Raw genomic sequence first — 18,655 nt, forward strand, 5'->3', positions numbered from 1 at the left:
TCTGAAGCAACAACAAGGGAGGTGGTTGAGAACTTTCATTCTCTATGATAATTTAGTATCCAAGCAGACACGAGAGGGTTGAAATGAAGATATAACCTCTACAGATTAGATTTGTTCAAAGATAACTTATTAAGTATTATTATTATTAAAGTTAAAATAAGGAAATAATGATGCTAACTACATCCTTATTCCCGGGTCATTGGACTAATACATTCTTTCAAGACTTTTAAAAGTAAACAAATACTGATTTGTGTGTGTGTGTGTGTGTGTGTGTGTGTGTATGTGATATCAAACATCAAGAAAAACCACCCAAGGGAAGAGGGATTTCTTTGGCTCATGGTTTAAAGGGATGCAATGAACCCTAGCAGAGGAGACATGGTGGCAGGTAGGTACTCTGAGATCCCTCACCATCTCACATCTCCACAGAACAGGAAGCAGAGGGTGGGCAGGGAGCACAGTAGACTTCTATACAACCAAGGTCCACCTCCAATGCCCAACCTCCTCCAGCGAAGCTCCACACAATACAACCCTCTCAAAGCAGTTCCATCACCTGGGAAAGAGTATACAAATACAGGAGCCTCCCTGGAGTGGAAGGAATTTTCCACTGCAGCAGTAACACTTGGATTCCACCTACAACAGCCTAGATTCTGTGTTCCCTTAGGATTTACTGTATACCAGCCACGGAGTTCTACTTAGTCTTTCTCCAATGGAACAGTCCCATCTCCGGTTGCTTGTACCAGATCCTTACATTATCCCTTGAGAAAGTTTTCTCCCAATGATTACCTATTTGTTTTATTTTACTTTTCCCCAAATCTGCTAAAAAACAATTAATGAGCTTTCAGTTCAAGCCTGACCCATGAACCCTGTTTTCAGTGATGGCTTTAACCTCTGCCCGGCTCTTCTCAAGGTAACCTTGGTGATATTGTTACAGTTGTTCATTATCATTTTTTAATGCAATACCAACTATCTCTATTGATTCGTCTCTGCCCTTTGGTTCCATGAATCACAACACATTGCTGTTTGAGTGCCTATCCACTTGCCAAGGTTTAACTGCAGTGGGATGCCGCTCAGCCTGCATTAGCGACTACACCGCAGTCATTTGGTCTAATGGTGTTGCGTCTGAGGTGAAAATGTTACATTCAAAGTTACCTTAGAAGCTAATTATGGGCCTCTTTTGCTTTTTCAGTTTTTATTAATGACCTGCCCACATCATATAGTTCATAAGATGCCCTGCACATGTACATGCTGCTGAGATGACCTATGACCCAGGCAGAGTGCGGGTGGTATAGAGCCATTGTGTCTCGGAATTAGACATTTTCTGAACGATGCTAATAATGGATATTCATTTTACCCAAAATGCTTGGGTTCAGATGGCTTAAGCTGTACGAGGCAACCACACAGTTTCATTTTAGCCTACTTTATTCATGTGAGTGGACAGGTAGCTGAGCTGGGTGCAGGAATGTGTATCTGGGGCTTTTCTGGATGCCACCTCCTTATGCAAGTGAGTGCACCAGGCTGCTACTTTGCAAAAAACAAAAAATGTAACCTGTTGCAAGGATAAATTGTTTAAAAGGCTACTTTTAAAAACATAATATTTTATTGATTGTTTAGGAATTTCATGTAACACACCTTGATCACTCATGATTCCCAGTCCTCCAAGGTCCACCCTCCACCCTTGTGGCCTCCCCACCACCACCAAAAAGAGGTTTAAAAAAAAGTAGTCCAACTTATGTTGCCCATATACTCACTGGAGCATGGTCAAACTGCTGGTGAGTCCTTCCCCACCCCAACCCCGAGGAGTAGCCATCTATTGTGCAGAGCCATGCTTCTGCATCTTTATTACAATGTTTCAGAGTCCTCTTCCATGGCCTCCTGTCTAGGTTGCTACTTTGTTTGGAGGGTGGCTGGGGGTTTAGGTTGTTCTCAACTTAAACAGTGATTTGTGTCTCCTCCAGAGTTTCTCAGAAACTTGGTGACTTCTCTACTAGCAAAAGGATTTTTTCTTTGGGACTAGCATGCCAATTGCAACATAAATCCCATTGGAGGCATTTCACATACGTAAGGCCAGGATACACACGGGGTGCTGTCTATGCCTCTAGTTGTGGTTTCCCAGTCTGCAGAAATGCCGTCCCACTCCTTCCTTTGCAGAGCACTGGAACTCGGGGTGGCATTTGCTGGAATGAGGCTTTCTTACTTGTGCTTCCCTTGGACAAGGGGTGCTGAGGGTGCAGATTGCAAGATGGGGATAGAGAGAAGGGGCTGGGATGGAGGGCAGGGGGATGGAGGTGGGGGATGGAGGGCATGGGGATGGTGACTTCCATGCTGTGGTCTTCAGCATGCCTTTGAGATCCAGCGACTGCTCAGGCCTGGAGTTGTAAGAATGATGCTTGACGCTTGTGGATCAACTATCTAATCTTCAAGAGTGACTGTGCTATAAGAATGTACCGGTGACCTCAGCAATGCCATCATTTAAGCCTGGGACAGTGCACCTTACAATATCTTTCTTTATACAGGAGACATTGAAGCCCCATGTCCCACAGCAAGGAGGGTCCAGAGCTGGGAGGCAGGTGGAGCTCCTTGGACTCAGAGGTGTGTTTCACTACTCTGAAGTCCATGCTGCTACTCTGGACACCCCCTTTCCCCGTGTTCAGTGTGGGGGCATCTGTGGGCTTGCTGGTTGAAGAGAACTCCAGGTAGCAGGGGAAATACATGCAGAAGAACAGATCTGGGGACATGTCTAAAAAGGGATTTGGGACCCCATGATAAATGGCCATTTGGGCCACGAGAACGAGTTTGTATTTGGGCTTGTAAAGAAAATCAAGTCTCGGAGTGGTTTTGGAGCTACTGAGAGAAATCACCTCATCAAATTTACTTTTTAGAGAGAGAAGAAATAACAACCCTCTGAGTTCAAGCTAGATTCGTGAATTGCAGGTCGTGACCCCGTGTGGTGTTCCCTGACAAGAAATGTGGCCATCGTGAAAAGGCTTCTGATTGGGCAATGGTCAAAAGTCAGTTCTTAAGCAAACACATAGCGAGTCCGAGGTGTTGCTGGCAGAAGGCATCCCGGGGCCCCCGACAGTCTTGGTTCTCAGCACACAGCACTTTGCTCTGGGCTCCATGTCACACCACACACTGCCAGGGAACGATCCCTGGACAGCCAAGCTCAAACACAGCACTATGTTCCGGACTCCAGTGTTCTGACCATATACACAAAGTTTTCTGCTCTTACAGAAGTATCCGGACTAAATAGGAGAAACAAAAGCTTTCAATAGTTTTCTACCATGGTTTCTTACCATGTAACTCTCCAATGACCACACCTTTAATAACTTTTAAGAGAGTTTTTGTTTCCTGTCTATGAGCATTTTGACTGCCAGTGTACATGTCAACCCCATGTATCCAGTTCTTGTGGAGGCCAGAGGAAGGTATGGAACACCATGTGTGAGTGGGAAGGTGGAGCCAGACCTCTTTGGGGACCACCCAGTGTTCCTCGTCACTGAGCCACCTGCCCAGCCCCAGTTACTATATATACATTTGTATAGTTGATGTGTTCTTCCAGCAACACCCCGGACTTACTACATGTTTCTTTAGAACTGACTTTTGGCCATTGCCTAATCAGAAGTCTTTTTCTTACTGCCACATTTCATGACCTCCATATTGAGTCAGTATTTGTACATTGTATTGGATTTAGACAAATAAGAACACCCATTCCGTTAGTATGCAGATTCCCCTTTGCTTTTAATAAATAGTAATTACACACACACACACGTTATACCAATTAATTATCTTAAAACAAATTTATATATGCTCTATTATCATCAAATGTTTGATTCTATACCTATATTGAATACCAATGTATTTGTGGTCACATAAAAGTTTCTCAGGACTAAAGAGATCGTGGGTGGATAAAGTTTAAGAAGCCAACTTTAGAGGCAGGAAATAGTGAGAAGTGGTCCCTGACATCAGTGTGGACCAGCAGAGGTGAGGCTGGCGGTTTGGGTGTGGTAGGGAAGCCAAGGAAGAGAAGCTTTTGGGCAGTGTTTTTCTGTGTTTGGTTGAACAAGGCGTGCGAGAGACTGAGCAGGTCTTTAGCTTTGCAGTTAGTGTTTGAATGGATAAAGACAAGGACGAGAAGGCGTTTGCTCCATTTCTCTTTAAGGATTTGTTCGGCAAAGTTTGTTAGGAAAGGGAAAGACTTTGAATATAGATGTCAAAGACAAGAGGGGGCGCTTGCGGAGATGGTTTGAACTTGACAATGTAAACTTCCATTGTGCGTAGGAAGAGCAGAGGAGAAAGGAAAGGTAACCACACTTGGCAAGGTTCCACGAGTCACCTCAGGCGCGCAGAGGGTCAGAGAAAATGGCAAGCATGCAGAACTCCCAATTACCGTAAAAGCCCACTGATTTGGATTAATTGGGGTAGAGGGCAACATGACTAAATAAAAGTCTGACTTATAGAAAAAAATTAAACAAACTCGGTTTGATTACTTTACAGTATTTTAAGTTAACCGTTTCCTATTAAAAGAGATAAATTAGCGAGCACAATTTGCAAATACAACACAAGGGCACGGATCTGAGGGCAATGGCAATTACAATTCTTCCATTTACTTAGCGAGAACTCAGGGCTGAGTTAGTGTCAGGTAATACTGCATGTCATGAGGCCTCTAAGTGGCCTATCAGCCGACGGACAGCCGACGGACAGAAAACAACCATTTTCTTCTCTGAGAGGCCCTAAACTTTATGGTGTGTTTTGGGCTTTTCAGATTTTTTTTTTTTTTTTTCGAGACAGGGTTTCTCTGTGTAGCCCTGGCTGTCCTGGAACTCACTCTGTAGAACAGGCTGGCCTCAAACTCAGAAATCCGCCTGCCTCTGCCTCCTGAGTGCTGGGATTAAAGGCGTGCGCTACCACGCCTGGCTCAGATCTGGTTTGACATGGGTTGCTCTATGGCATCTCCCCATTTTATGGAAAGCAGCTGCTTTTCTGCCTTAGTGCTCACTGCACCGACGTGGGTCTGAGCCTTGTCCCTGGGCAGGAGGCTCCTACCGGTGTCTGTGCATCCGCAGTCGCACATTTCCTGCACAGGCTTCCCTTGCCCTTATTTCCAGAATGTTAACTTGACCCCACTGGATTCAGGGTCAGTGTCTTTGTTGTGGTTTTTTTTTTTTTTAATTTTTTTATTAAAGTAGGTGTTTTTGTTTTTGCATGTGTGTTTAAGTGTATGTTTGTGTGTGCGTGTGCATGCATGTATGTACTCAGCCGTCACTTTCTCAGTGCAGGGATGAAAATTCACACTACCCTGCTTGGTGTTTTTACTTAGCGGTCTCTAGGGATTAAACTCAGGTTCTCTGTTTGAAGGCAAGGGCTTTCTTCAATGCTTCTGTGTCCATGACCCATGAGTAAAGTGACCCCGCTGCCTGCGTTCTGCGGCTGCTGTCCCTGACCATGGATGTTCTCACACGATGCTCCACCCATCTGCAAGCTCCTTCACGGTTCATCTTTGAACTCTCATTCACTCTCCAAAGCTTTGCTTGAGACCCTTTCTTTTATGGCCCGCTGCTTAGCTGTTTACCTCTGTGGTCCTGACATTGCCTGTGTTCTGTTAACGTTGTTCTGTCCATCGTTCTGTCCCTTGAGAGCACAAAGTCTGTGGTCAAGGACTTGATGCTTTTGTTTTTGACTTTGGGATACTAAGCACAACATTAGATGCGGGGTAGACACTAATAAGAACTTACTGAACTAAGCAGTGTCTAGCCAAGATGGATGCAATCAAAGTTTCTTCCTCTTTATCCCACCCTCTGCATGCCCAATGTGGTTTGGGTTATCAAAGCACAAGGCAGGTCATTGTCCTTGGAGGAGATGTGTCCTATGGTTCATCGATGTGTCGGCTTGGCCGCTTTAAAGGGTGTCTAGATAGGTAGAGGAACACTATTTCTAGGAGGTTAATTCTGGAATGAATACATTCAATAAAGATCCATTATTTCCAATATGGCAGGTGCCCTCTGGTCTATGGAGTAGAACAAAAGGGCTGGGGTGTATTTGCTTCCTGCCACTGACATGCGGTATTCTTCTTTTCCTGGCCCCAGACATAAGCAAGCACTCCAGGCTCTCATGCCTCAGACTCTGACCGTTCCAGCCAAGGACCACAGGCTGGGGTTGATACTCCATTAGCTCTCCTGGCCCTTAGGCCTTTTGACTAAGACTGAGTTATACTCTCGATTCCTTAGTTCTCTCTCTTAGACACAGTGCATCACGGGAGTCCTGTACCCCAACAATCACGTGAATGAGTTGTTATGATAGATGCTTTCTTATGTAGTTCCTGCTCTTATATATCTCCATCTGTCTATCATCTATCTATCATCTATCATCTATCTATCTATCTATCTATCTATCTATCTATCTATCTATCTATCTATCTATCTATCTATCTATCTATCTATCATCTATCTATCTATCATCTATCCATCCATCCATCTGTCATCTATCTATCTATCTATCTATCTATCTATCTATCTATCTATCTATCTATCTATCTATCCATCATCTGTCTATCTATCTATCTATCTATCATCTATCTATCTATCTATCTATCTATCTATCTATCTATCTATCTATGTATCTATCATCTATCTATCTATCTATCTATCTATCTATCTATCATCTATCTATCTATCTATCTATCTACCTATCATCTATCTATCTATCTATCTATCTATCTATCTATCTATCTATCTATCTATCTACCTATCTATCTATCATCTATCTATCAATCATCTATCTATGTATCATCTATCTATCTATCTATCTATCTATCACCTATCTATGTATCATCTATCTATCTATCTATCTATCTATCTATCTATCTATCATCTATCTATCTATCTATCTATCTATCTATCTATCTATCTATCTATCATCTATCTATGTATCATCTATCTATCTATCTATCTATCTATCTATCTATCTATCTATCTATCTATCTATCATATATCTATCTACTATTTATCTACATATCTCTCTAAATAGATAATATCATATCTATATCTTTTGTTTCCATTTTCTGGAGAATTCTTAACTAATACAGTATTAAAAAAAGGAAATCAGACACTGTTATTTCTGCTATTAATTTGGAGTAAATATTTGCTGGTCCAGCTTTGTGGTTTCTTATATTTATTACTTATTAATTCACTTACTATTTACTTATTTTTATTGAGACAGTCTCACACTGTAAGTCAGGGTGGCCTGAAACTCAATACTTAGTCAAGCTGGCCTTGAACTCATGGCTGTTCTTCTGCCTCTGTTTCCCAAGTGCTAGCACCACAGGCGTGGACCACCATCCTGGGCTATTTTCTTATGTGTGGATCTAATGTGCCCATATGTTTCTCTCACACTCCCTCAGCACACTCTCGCGTCTTTCTGTCACCATCTCTGTCACTGTCTGGTTAGGTTCAAAGTCAGCTCTATAATTAGAGCAGTCTTCGTTCTTGTGTCTCGGCAGCTCAGAATATTTCACATGTTGGGGGTTAGGTGCAGTTAAGCATGATGGCTCATCTCTATAAATTCACACTACATTTGATTGTCTGACTATTAGCTTTCTCCACTGTCTGACCCTCCCAGCAGTCACCTCTTAGTGCACCCAACAGCCATTGATCACCATGCCAGGAAGAGAAGTCATCAATTAGATTGATGCTCTAACAGTCTCCCTCAAGTTGTCGATACCCATATTTATATCATAATGCTGTGATTTTGGCAGAATTATTTGCTTTTTATGAAAATCTGATGAAGCAATTTTCAGATTTCCTAACATGAATCAAAAGTTTGAAAAACGCCCACTTAGATGTATATAACTACATTCCTGTTAACTTTCTACCATTTACTGTGATTCTTATGTCCTGGGATGTGAGCTGGGACAAATAGGGTAACCAAATAGAGTAAGAATGAGAATTTCAACAGATTTTTCAGTCCAGTTTTGAAAAGCAAGACGTGCCGATAGAACCGCACTCATGAAAACGTGTTAGCAATCTGGTCTGCCCAAGTATCTGATCTTTGGTGAATATTAGCAAAGTACAAAGAGAATGGGAAAAAATGCTGTTTTTCTTTTGTAATATCAACAAAAATGTCGTTTAGCAGTGTGAGGTTGTTGCAAAGAGCTACGGAACATCTTGTGTGTGAGACGGCAAGAGTGCCACACGACTCATGCACACTAATGCTACAAGAAAGAATGCATACCACCGATTCTTCCAACTGATGAAAAGTGATTATCTATACTCACAGTCACTGATTATTTTGAGACTAGCTAATGAATATAAAGCCCATACTATGTGTACATTTCAAACCTCCCAGAGACTTGTTTAAGAGGCCGCATGGTGTCCTGTATGGAGAATTATCTCTGACAGACATCCGTACTTTCAGCGTCAAGCAAGTTTATTAAATATGTACCAGGCAATGGTAAAAGAACAAACAACAAGCAAGATTGATAATAGAACAGCATCAAATGTATGTCTTATGACACCCAAGAGCAACAGCCAGAAGATCCAGCTGGAGTGTCCTGCTGAGAGCCCCTGTGGAGCACACGAGCCCCGTGGGGAGGCCTCCCACTGCAGACACCTTCATACCACATGATGAATAACAGTGGTCTCCATGAGGAGCGGCTTACCTTCTAGTGGTCATCAAGACTGGGACATTTCTAATATACCAGGGTGTTTGCTGGCCCCCTTTCTTCTTCACACAATGACAGGGGACTAACCTACTCAAAACAAAACAAAACAAAATAAACAAAAACCAAACCAAACAAAAAACAAAACAATTATTCTGGAAGACAAAGTACAGGTGTTTGGATCAGCGACAGGGTCATCTGTTTAGAAATGCCACCATTGTATTTGAAACACATGTTTTTAAAATCCTACACTCTACTTAGAAGTATTCGTTTATTTTTCTGTGTATGGATTTCTGCCTGCTTGTCTGTGCAAACTGTATGTGCCCACTACCTGCAGAAGCCAGAAGAGGGCATCAACTCCCTGGAACTCTAGTTATGCATAGTTCCGGGCTGCCATGTGGGTGCTGTGAACTGAGTCCAGGTCCTCTGCAAGAGCCAGTACCCTTACCTCACCCTAACCACTGAGCCATCTCTCTACTCCCTCGATTCTGTTATTTGTCACTGAAAAAACAAAAACAAACCCACAGAACTCCCATAACACTAGAGAAAAGCTTCGTGGTGAGGACTTCTTTCTGACAGATGCGTGGGAGACGTTAAAGAAATCTGACATGAGGCATCACAAACTCACATGGAAGGACGTAGACCTTCTTGTTTGACCTAGTGCTTGTGAAAGTTGGGGGGTGCTAGTCACCTCGGGAGCACAGAAGCAGCCCCTCAAAGGCTGATAGTCTGTGGTGGTCTGTGGAGCCCTGAGAGCTGAACAGACTTGACTGTTCATTTTACTTACATTAGTTAATGTTGTTTCTGGGCCAGTGGAACCGAAATTCATTATGTAAACATTACTAAGCGGCTGTTATATGAAATCCCAGAGATTGAAGGTGAGGCTGATAAAGTCAATGAAACTTGAGTTATAAGAGCCCAGGCTTCAAGTATTCCCAAACAACTACTACCATGACATCATACCTGAGCTGGTCTTTGGAAGGTGGGATCTGTACAGAGCATGGGTGACTTTGTCTAGTCATCCAAGACCAGACCCAGGTGTATGAAAAAGCCCAGCATCACCAGCCAGATTCCCTACTGATTCAAGAGCTAAGTTGGGGCTCATCGTTTTATGCTCCTGATTGTGGTGGTAGTTATTACACTATGCACCGTGGAAGGAGATAATAGCCATGCTCACTCCCTGAGAGGATTTGCTAACCAGGACAGCTGAACACCCACTTATGCTAGAGTCAAAGTCACAGTAAGTGGGAATATGGAAGTCAGAAGGGCATCCATACTGAGCTGGTTTCCAGCCATGACCTATATGCTACCCTGTGGCCTTGAGGTTAGGTTGGGTAGACATGGAGAAGCAGACCTCAAGTGTGAGGAGCAGGGGGGCCTGTCCTGAGCATCACTGCAGTACAGAGCAATGGGTGGGCAAGGCACAGGTGGAAACATACGTGGGGCCCCTGCCCTCGCTTATCCTGTTGAATCATCCAGATGGCTCCCACTTTTATCTTGGCGTCCAGAGGCAAGAAGAATGAAGTGGCAGGTTTTCCTTTCCAGCTCTGTGTCTTTCTCTCATCTCCACTGGATCGTCCTCGGAAACACCTGTGATTTTGATGGGACCACTTTGACTCCCAGTCGCCGCGGTGGCCAAGTCTTTTCAGGCATTGCTTGAGAAAGTGACGGCTGCCAGCGAGTTGGCAAAGAAGTCTTCTTCTGCACTTTCTTGGCTCCTCCTCCCGCCTCCAACACAGCACTGCCATCAGGTGGGGGAAGGGAGGTGAAGCCTAGAAATCATACCACCCCGTGTGACCCCACAGAACCTGACAGATTTCTGGCGGAGGTAGGTGGAGATGAAGGATGTGAAGGCATAAGATACATGACACAGGCTAAGGGGAAAGCCAGCAGTTCTCTCTGGCGGAAATACAGAATGATGAGGAAAACCGGTGGAGGGAGGAGGGCTGTGAGCTACTCCTCCAGAATGTGGGAGCCTCGGAAGGGATCATTAGCAGAGTTTCAATATCAGATGCCACCAAGTTGGGGGCAGAGAAAGTCAAGAGAGGAGCAGTGCAGATGGGGAGAATGTTTAATTGTTGCAGTAAGCCAGGAACACAGGACTATGGCAGTTACAAAGCAAGGCCTTTTTTTTTCTGAGGCTACAGTGACAGCATTGATGGAAAGGGTCATGGAAAGGGAATCCGGCCTTTGACCTGGGTACAAGTCACAGGATACACTGACAAGAGGAAGGTAACTTGTCTGAGTAAACGCTCACTGCCCAGCGGTTAGGCACGCCAGTGTGATCATAGGAAGTGGGAGAGCCAAGTGGAGAGGGTCATGTGACCGGCAGAGCTGCTTCGTGCTTGGAGGAGAGAGTTTTGGGGTGAGAATTAGGCATTGTTGATGGATCCCTGCCTAGTGTTTAGACACTGAGCCAGATTGCCACCCAGAAAAGAGGCGTGGAAGGATGCAAACAGGAGCTTACAGGGATGAGACAGAGGAAGGTAGGTCAGCAAGAAGGGGTGGGGATGAGGAGGAGGAGGAGAAGGAGAAAGAGGAGGAGAAAGAGGAGGAAGAGAAAGAGGAGGAGAAAGAGGAGAAGGTGAGGAGAAGGAGGAAGAGGAGGAGGAGGAGAAAAGGAGGAGGAGGAAGAAGAAGGAGGAGGAGGAGGAAGAAAAAGAAGAAGAAGAAGAAAGAAAGAAAGAAAGAAAGAAAGAAAGAAAGAAAGAAAGAAAGAAAGAAAGAAAGGAGTAGTCAGAACAACAGGTTTTAAAGATGATTCCCGACTGTAACTGCTTCTGCAAACTATGTCTTTGTTTTACTCCAGCACTTTCAATGCTCACCCAAATGCTTCTTGCATGTGTTTTCTTGCATGTAGGGTAGAATGGAAGCTAGTAAACAGAAAAAGCAGCCATTCACTATTTTCCAGTTTTAAAGAGATACACATACTCTTATTGTGTGGATCAATAATTCCATCCATCCAATGCCCTAGTCAAATCAAGTTTCATGACTCAAAGATATCGGTTGCACTTCCTTGGGTTGTGTCCCATTTTACATGTGTCCTGGTACACAGTTGGCCACAACCAACTCTGATAATCATGGTTTTAAAGTGTACAAACATACTTGTTACGAGCTCAACTAGCAGGGCTGTAATCTTAAGCAAGTGTTCTCAACTCAGATAGATAATCAGCCTGCTTCATCTCACTTCCCAGATGTCCAAAGTCACATCTTATATCATGTGCCAGACATTTAAGCCTTATGCTTTTGATACACAGGGCACACACACACACACACACACACACACACACACACACACACACACACACACACACAGAGAGGGGGGGGAAGGAGAGGGAGAGAGAGATGCAGAGAGAGATGCAGAGAGAGATGCAGAGAGAGATGCAGAGAGAGATGCAGAGAGAGGACGTAGACAGAAAAACACAGAGAAAGAAATAGAAATTTCAGAGATTCAGAAGTTCACATAATACTTTCAACATATTTTTATTTGTTTTATTTTATTTTGGCTTTTTGAAACAATGTTTCTCTATGTAGCCTTGACTGTCCTGGGACTCACTCTGTAGACCAGGCTGGCCTCAAACTCAAGATCTGTCTGCCTTTGCCTCCCAAGTGCTAGGATTAAAGGCATGCACCACCACTGCCACAGTAAAACATTTAATTTTCATTTATGTGTAATTGTATTTTTCTGAGTGTGTGTGTGTGTGTGTATAAACCTGTACACTCCAGAAGAAGGTCTGGGTTCCCTCTTCTGGATCTAGAGTTGCAGGTGGTTGTTAACCACCTGATGTAGGTGCCAGAAATTGAACTCCAATCTTCTGCAAGTGTGCAGGTGCCTTCAACTGTGGCAACATCTCTCCAGCCCTTCAATTAATACATTAATACCCTCAGAGCTGGGTTCTCCCCAGTGTGTGAGGACCATATTGCACTGCTGTGAATAGAAAGCCCTCCCTCCTGTGGGAGCTCTGCATCTCCCCGAGAGAGGCCAGTGTTTCTCTGCTGAAATCTACTGCTTTCTTTATTGCTACCCACTCCATAGTTTTTCTTTACTTTTCTCAATCCATGAGGGCCCAGTCCGTTGTAAATGGTGGCATTCCTTGGCTGCTGGTTCTGGGTGCTATAAGAAAGGAGGCTGAGCAAGCCAGAAGGAGCCTGCCATAAACAGCACCTCTCCCCCGTGGCCTCTGCATCAGCTCCTACCTCCAGGTTCCTGCCTTGATTTCCCTCAATAATGGACTGTGATGTGACTGGGCTATGTGACTGACACCATGTCACCATGTGACTGACATGGTGGCACACAACTTTAATCCAACCTCAGAACTCAGTGGCAGGTGGATCTCTGTAAGTTTGAGGCCAGTATGACCTGTATAGTGAGTCCCAGGACAGCCAGGGCTACATGTTAAGACTCTGTCTGAAAAATTAAAAACAAAGTTTCCTTGTCACAATTCCATGGTTACCACAGCACCTTAGCTTCTAGAAAGTGACTTGGGGAAGGTAAGTGACAGAATTGCTGAGAATGCTAATTCACACCCATGACATCATTATTTCCCATTTTCTTCATGTTTATGGACATCATTGGTTGGGGGAGAGTACATTACAGTAATGTGTGTGTGTGTGTGTGTGTGTGTGTGTGTGTGTGTGTGTGTGTGTGATCTAGTGTGGAATAATTGTATTCATAATGTTAATGCATACTTGGCAAATATGTAGGCTGCATTTTGTCATTGCACATGGGGACAGTTACATCCTGTTCTGTAGGTTATAAACCTGTGATAAGGTTCTGGGAAGATCTGCATGGGTCTATCCAGATAAAAATTAAGTTTCAAAGTTAGCGCTAAATATATTTGGGGCAACCTGGAAGAGTATAGGATGAGATATATATTTCACGTGAGTGGTTTCCTGTGCGCAGTCCTTTCTGTTGGTGCTGACTACAGTCACGCAGAGCCCTCTGCAGTTGTGAAGTTATCCTTGAAGTTTAATTTGCTTGATTATTTTGTGAGTGGTACACTTGCTTTTTCTTTTCCAGCACTTGGGAGGCACAGGCAGGCGAATTTCTGAGTTCGAGGCCAGCCTGGTCTACAGAGTGAGTTCCAGGACAGCCAGGGCTACACAGAGAAACCCTGTCTGGAAAAAACACAACAAACAAACAAAAACAAAAAACAAAAAACAAACCCTGTATTGCATTTAAAAATTGTGTGTGTGTTTGTGTGCATGCATGCATGGGTGCATGTTTGTGTTCGTGTATGTGTGCACATACCTGCCACTCACTTGTGTGAGGGATAGAGACATCTTAGGGGTAATTCTCTCCATCCACTGGGTGGGTCTTCAGGATCAAACCTGACTTGGCAGGTTTGGTTGCAAGCTTCTTTCTGCATGGAGCGTTCTTACAGACCTGTGGTGCATTTTGTTTGATATTCCATGTGTCTCTACTATTAAACCAATAGGTTTGTTTCTGGAGCTTAGATTTAGGTACCATCATCTTTTGAAAAAAGGACTGACTGTGTGCTTATTCACCTTCACACCCAGCTGGTCTCATACAGTGTCTGGTGTCCCACAGAGGCTCAGCCTGGCTGCCTAAGAGCCAGAATAAATGTGTCTATAACACAGATTTGCCGGCGTTTTATTCCTTTAAGCTAGGAACTCATTCATCCCAATTCCCTTTGTGGTTATTTTACAGATAGTTACACTGAGCCTCTTTAGTCATTCATCAAAGTGTTTGTAATTATGCCCTGCATCAAGGTTTGTAGCTACAGTGAAATATTCACGCATTCAAACAGTCATTGCTACATCCAAACTGCTCGTACGCAGGAGTTCTCGTGCCATTTGCTATGTCTACAGAGAGGCACAGGTGAAAATCTCGGGACTACCTTCATCTTCAATGTTCCTTCTCCCTCATCCATATACGTTACTCTGAGTCATTGCAGCAGTGCGCTGTAAAGATTGTTAATCCATGCAATGTAGCTTATTAAGGCTACCAGAACAAACGAGCCCTGTCTTTCTGAGTGCTTGCAATACACGTACTTACCGGGCATAAAGCTTTCCCCAGGTGCCACCATCCCAGAGTACGTTTTATTGAACTGACTTACAGCGTAGTCTGCTCTCTAAGAGAGTGCTGCAACAAGGCAGGGATGAGGAACACGGAGAGCGAGCTCTGTGTGCACAGTGCACGGCCCGCCAGCATTAATGAGGGTTGCGATTGTTCTGGGGGAGAAAGTACGGGATGTTTTCACTGTCCTTATTCATGGGACAGTCGGTGCCTGTGGCACTTTTAGATACGTTTCCCGTTCTGATAAGCTTGGAGTCTAGTCCTGCCAGGTGACAGCTCAGGCTTTGCTTTAGTGAGTCCACAGCTCTCGTACCTATCATCGCACCCCGAGGACAGCGGAATGTGGTCCCAGCCTCTGAGGGGTTCAATTCATTGCTGGAAAGCAAGTGATATTTTAGAGGGAGCCCGACTGCAACCACTGCGCTTACATTATGTGGGTAACACTTCTGTCTGGGAAGGGAGAAGATAAAGAAGCCTGAAGTTGGGAAAATAGTGGAAAGCAAGTGAAAGACAATGCAGGAAAGCAACACGGAGAGCTTCCAGGTGCTGGGCTCCGGCCATATGAAACTGTCCAATCTGGGACTAATCATTTCAGTCATTTATGGGTCGGCGTGCGTCTCACTTCTCATAAGCGGCTCGCCCCGCTGTAAATGACATTTTGTTTTATGAAAGCATAATGTGAAAATCCACTGATAAGCCAAATAATAAAAACGTTATAGCATGTCAGGGCTTTTTTATTATTATTATTTAACCTCAATCAAGTTATAATACTGAACACATGTATCCTCGGCCTAAATCACCTTGTCAGGTTTAACTGTATATTCAAGGTCATTTACATGACATATGATCTAACACAGGAGAACAACAATGCTATTGTAGTGTTAATTGAAAACTCCAAACTGGGAGCCAGAGGAAACCACCGGGCTGATTGCTGAGGGTCCCAGGGAAGGGATCTATTCCCACACCTGCAGTCGGTCCATAACACGGACATTGTTACACACATCTGGGTCTAATCAGTCCAGGGGCCTTGATACGCTGCTCCCGGGGCACATAAATTCAGCATTACATTTATTTTAAAAGCTCCCTCTTTCAGTTTTTTAAGGACAAGATAGATTCATGGCTCCACAGAGTCTGACAAAGTCGAAACCACAGACAAAGTAAGTTACTGCCACAAGCCTCGTAGACTTAACTTACCAGTTCTTTGCCACTTCCATAATGGAATTTTATATCCAGCCTTGGCTAGCAACCGTGCATTTCCACCAACAGTGAAGTTTGACTGAAAAGCTGCATTAAAAATGAAAGCAGATCTTCAGAACGGGAGCCAGTTTGTCTAAATCAGAGTTTCTGGGTGATATTGTAATATGGGACAGAGAGATACAAATTTAGGGATCTATCATTCCCCCCGAGAACCGGCTCCTCTCTCGCATGCTTTAGGGAGCGTTAGATCCACGGTGGCTTTTTGGAAGAAAACCTAGAGATTTTCAGATTCCTCCCTGCAGTGTGGTGAGCTGGCGACTAAGGGCAGAGGGTCAGCTTGACCCGGCAGTTACGTCATGCGATTGCCCCACAACGCATGGCTAAGAGCTCTGCTGCCATTCAGCACGCGGAAGCGCCTCCTGCGTCCTGTCCACAGGCCCCAGGTAGCCAGCGTTCCGAGAAAGGAGAGGCTGGTGCGCCTTCCACCACCACACTTACCATGAATGATATAAATATGAACAAAGTCAAAATGAAAAAAAAAAAAACCAAAACCTTTGATAGCCTTGCAATCAGATTACCTTGCGTGCCTCAGACTGATTCGTTGGAGTGCAGAATTTTTAAGAACTCTGTTGTTGTTTTGGTGGTTTTTTTTTTTCTCTATTTTTCTTTTATTCTTCTATGTTGTCCTGCAAAGAATTGGCTTACACATCTGGAGAATTACGGAGGAATTCTGTGAGTTCATGCAGCTTGTGCACACTAGCTGTACTGACTTCTTATTTATTGGCTAAACATGGTACCTGGCTTACAGGGTATTTATTAAGTGGATAAATCACCCATTAATAAACGTTCCTAAATAATCTACCTCGGGAGTGATTGAGTTTAATGTTTTCCAGATAGAAGAGAGAAGAGGGTAGGTAGGCATTGTTCCCTGCCTTTACAGGCAGTGAGAAGCCAGAGTCCCTCTCTCCCCTCGCTGCCTGGAGGAACACTTCCTGAGACAGACCCCATCTGCACACACCCTGTCTCATGAATGTAATAGTTTGTTTCATGGTCAGCCATACTGTACAGAAGTTTGCATCCAAAGGGAATTTCAGGGGGGAAAAGTCACTTTTGAGTAACAAAGAAGAGATTGTCAGAGTTCCTGGGGAGGCCCAAAGGAGGAAACTGATTGTCCCCTAGAAAGACATCAGATGAACGAACATATTTATAAGGACAGTTTACCATGAGGAAGGGTTTGAAGGAGGCTCTGCTTTGGGGTTTAAAAAACAATTCCTCTAAAAACTTCTGATTTCAGAACAATGCTTTGGGTTCCCTAGAGAGGCCAGCGATATAAGGATAAATATTTAACAAAGCTGTTCACATAACGTAAACAACACGGGCATTTGTTTCTGTGACCAGAGTATTAGTGTGTTTTGGATATGATACATTCCCCCAAGTCATATGTATTGAGGACCTGATTTTCAGTGCAGCAATATCTGGAACTGGGGCCTTGGGCAGGATTGGATCATGGGGGCTCTAACTTTACCAAGAGACACACGGGTATATTCATAGCCCATTAGTCTATTAGCAGGGGGCCAAGTTGGAGGAAAGAGGTTGCTGGGGCCATGCTGACACATCTTGTCCCAGCCCCTCGCTTTCTTCCTTCTCAGGTGCCATGAGGGAAGCAGCCCCCTTCCTCCAATGCTCCTGTTGTTATGGTGGTCTTAATTATCGCAGGACATGAAATAACAGAACCAAGGCACGGTGGATAGAAATCTCTGAGGCCACAAGCAAAATAAATCCCACTGAAGTGAATTGTTCTCAGACAGTTTGCCACACTGATGGAGAACTGGCTTTTCATGGATGGCTCTTCCTCTTTTTCAACCCGACTAGACTTGAATCACCTAGGAGACACACCTCTGGCTTCATCTGTGAGGGCTGATGCAGACAGGGTTAGCGGAGACTGGGTAGCATAGAGACTGGGGACCCGGAATGAACATAGGGGAAGTGGGAGCAGGCAGCTGAGGACCAACATTCGTTGCTTCCTGACTGTGGCTGGGACTTAAGCAGTTGCTTCATGGGCTTTTTGCCACAGCTAGAGCCAGCCTCTGCCATGCCTTTCCACACAGTAAACTGTGGCTTTAAACCGTGAGCCAACATAACCCCGTCGCTCCTGACATCGCTTTTGCTGCAGCAAGGACTGAGTAGGCAATGGGGAGATCCTTCTGAGAGAAGGGCCATGCCCATTAGACCTATAGCAGCGTCTGCTTTAGTTAGTAATGGTTAGTACTTGTGGCCTATTCTGCTTTAGTTAGTAATGGTTAGTACTTGTGGCCTGCTCTAGTTAGTAGTGGTTAAGACTTAAGGCCCATTTTCCAAACTAGCGTCATTACTTTGGTTATCTGGTTATTAGTCCCACATCCCTTTCATTGAGATGTCTGTGCTTGAATTCTCTGGTATGGCTTCTAGAAGCTGAGCTGTGCTCACAGCCAATGTGTTGTGCTTGACACGGTGTAGTCACAGTGCACACTCTGCAATTTGTACTTGAAGAGAGCTTAAAGCTGGGTCAAGGAAGCCACATCTGTTTAAATATAATGCACACTCACAGAAGTATAGAGTTCATTTCATTTGTTTAATGCAAAGTGATGGGAATCGTAGGTAATGGGAGGATTTCCCATGAGACAGATTGGAAGAGTGTTGACAATTTCCCATTTACCAAATAATGCGTGTGGGAAAGCCACGTGGAGTCTGACAAGGGCCTCTAACATTTGCTTCCGATGTGATTTTAA

General features: G+C 44.2%; 1 annotated feature.

The window, feature by feature from the left end:
- Window positions 14,432–16,486: an enhancer, noted in NCBI's record as "VISTA enhancer mm1750". NCBI's record gives its function as "enhancer in: limb[4/7]" and the evidence as "EXISTENCE:transgenic organism evidence [ECO:0001131][PMID:17130149]".

This window comes from Mus musculus, chromosome 6 (genome assembly GCF_000001635.26).
Source record: "Mus musculus strain C57BL/6J chromosome 6, GRCm38.p6 C57BL/6J".
In the NCBI taxonomy this organism is placed as follows: Eukaryota; Metazoa; Chordata; class Mammalia; order Rodentia; family Muridae; genus Mus; species Mus musculus.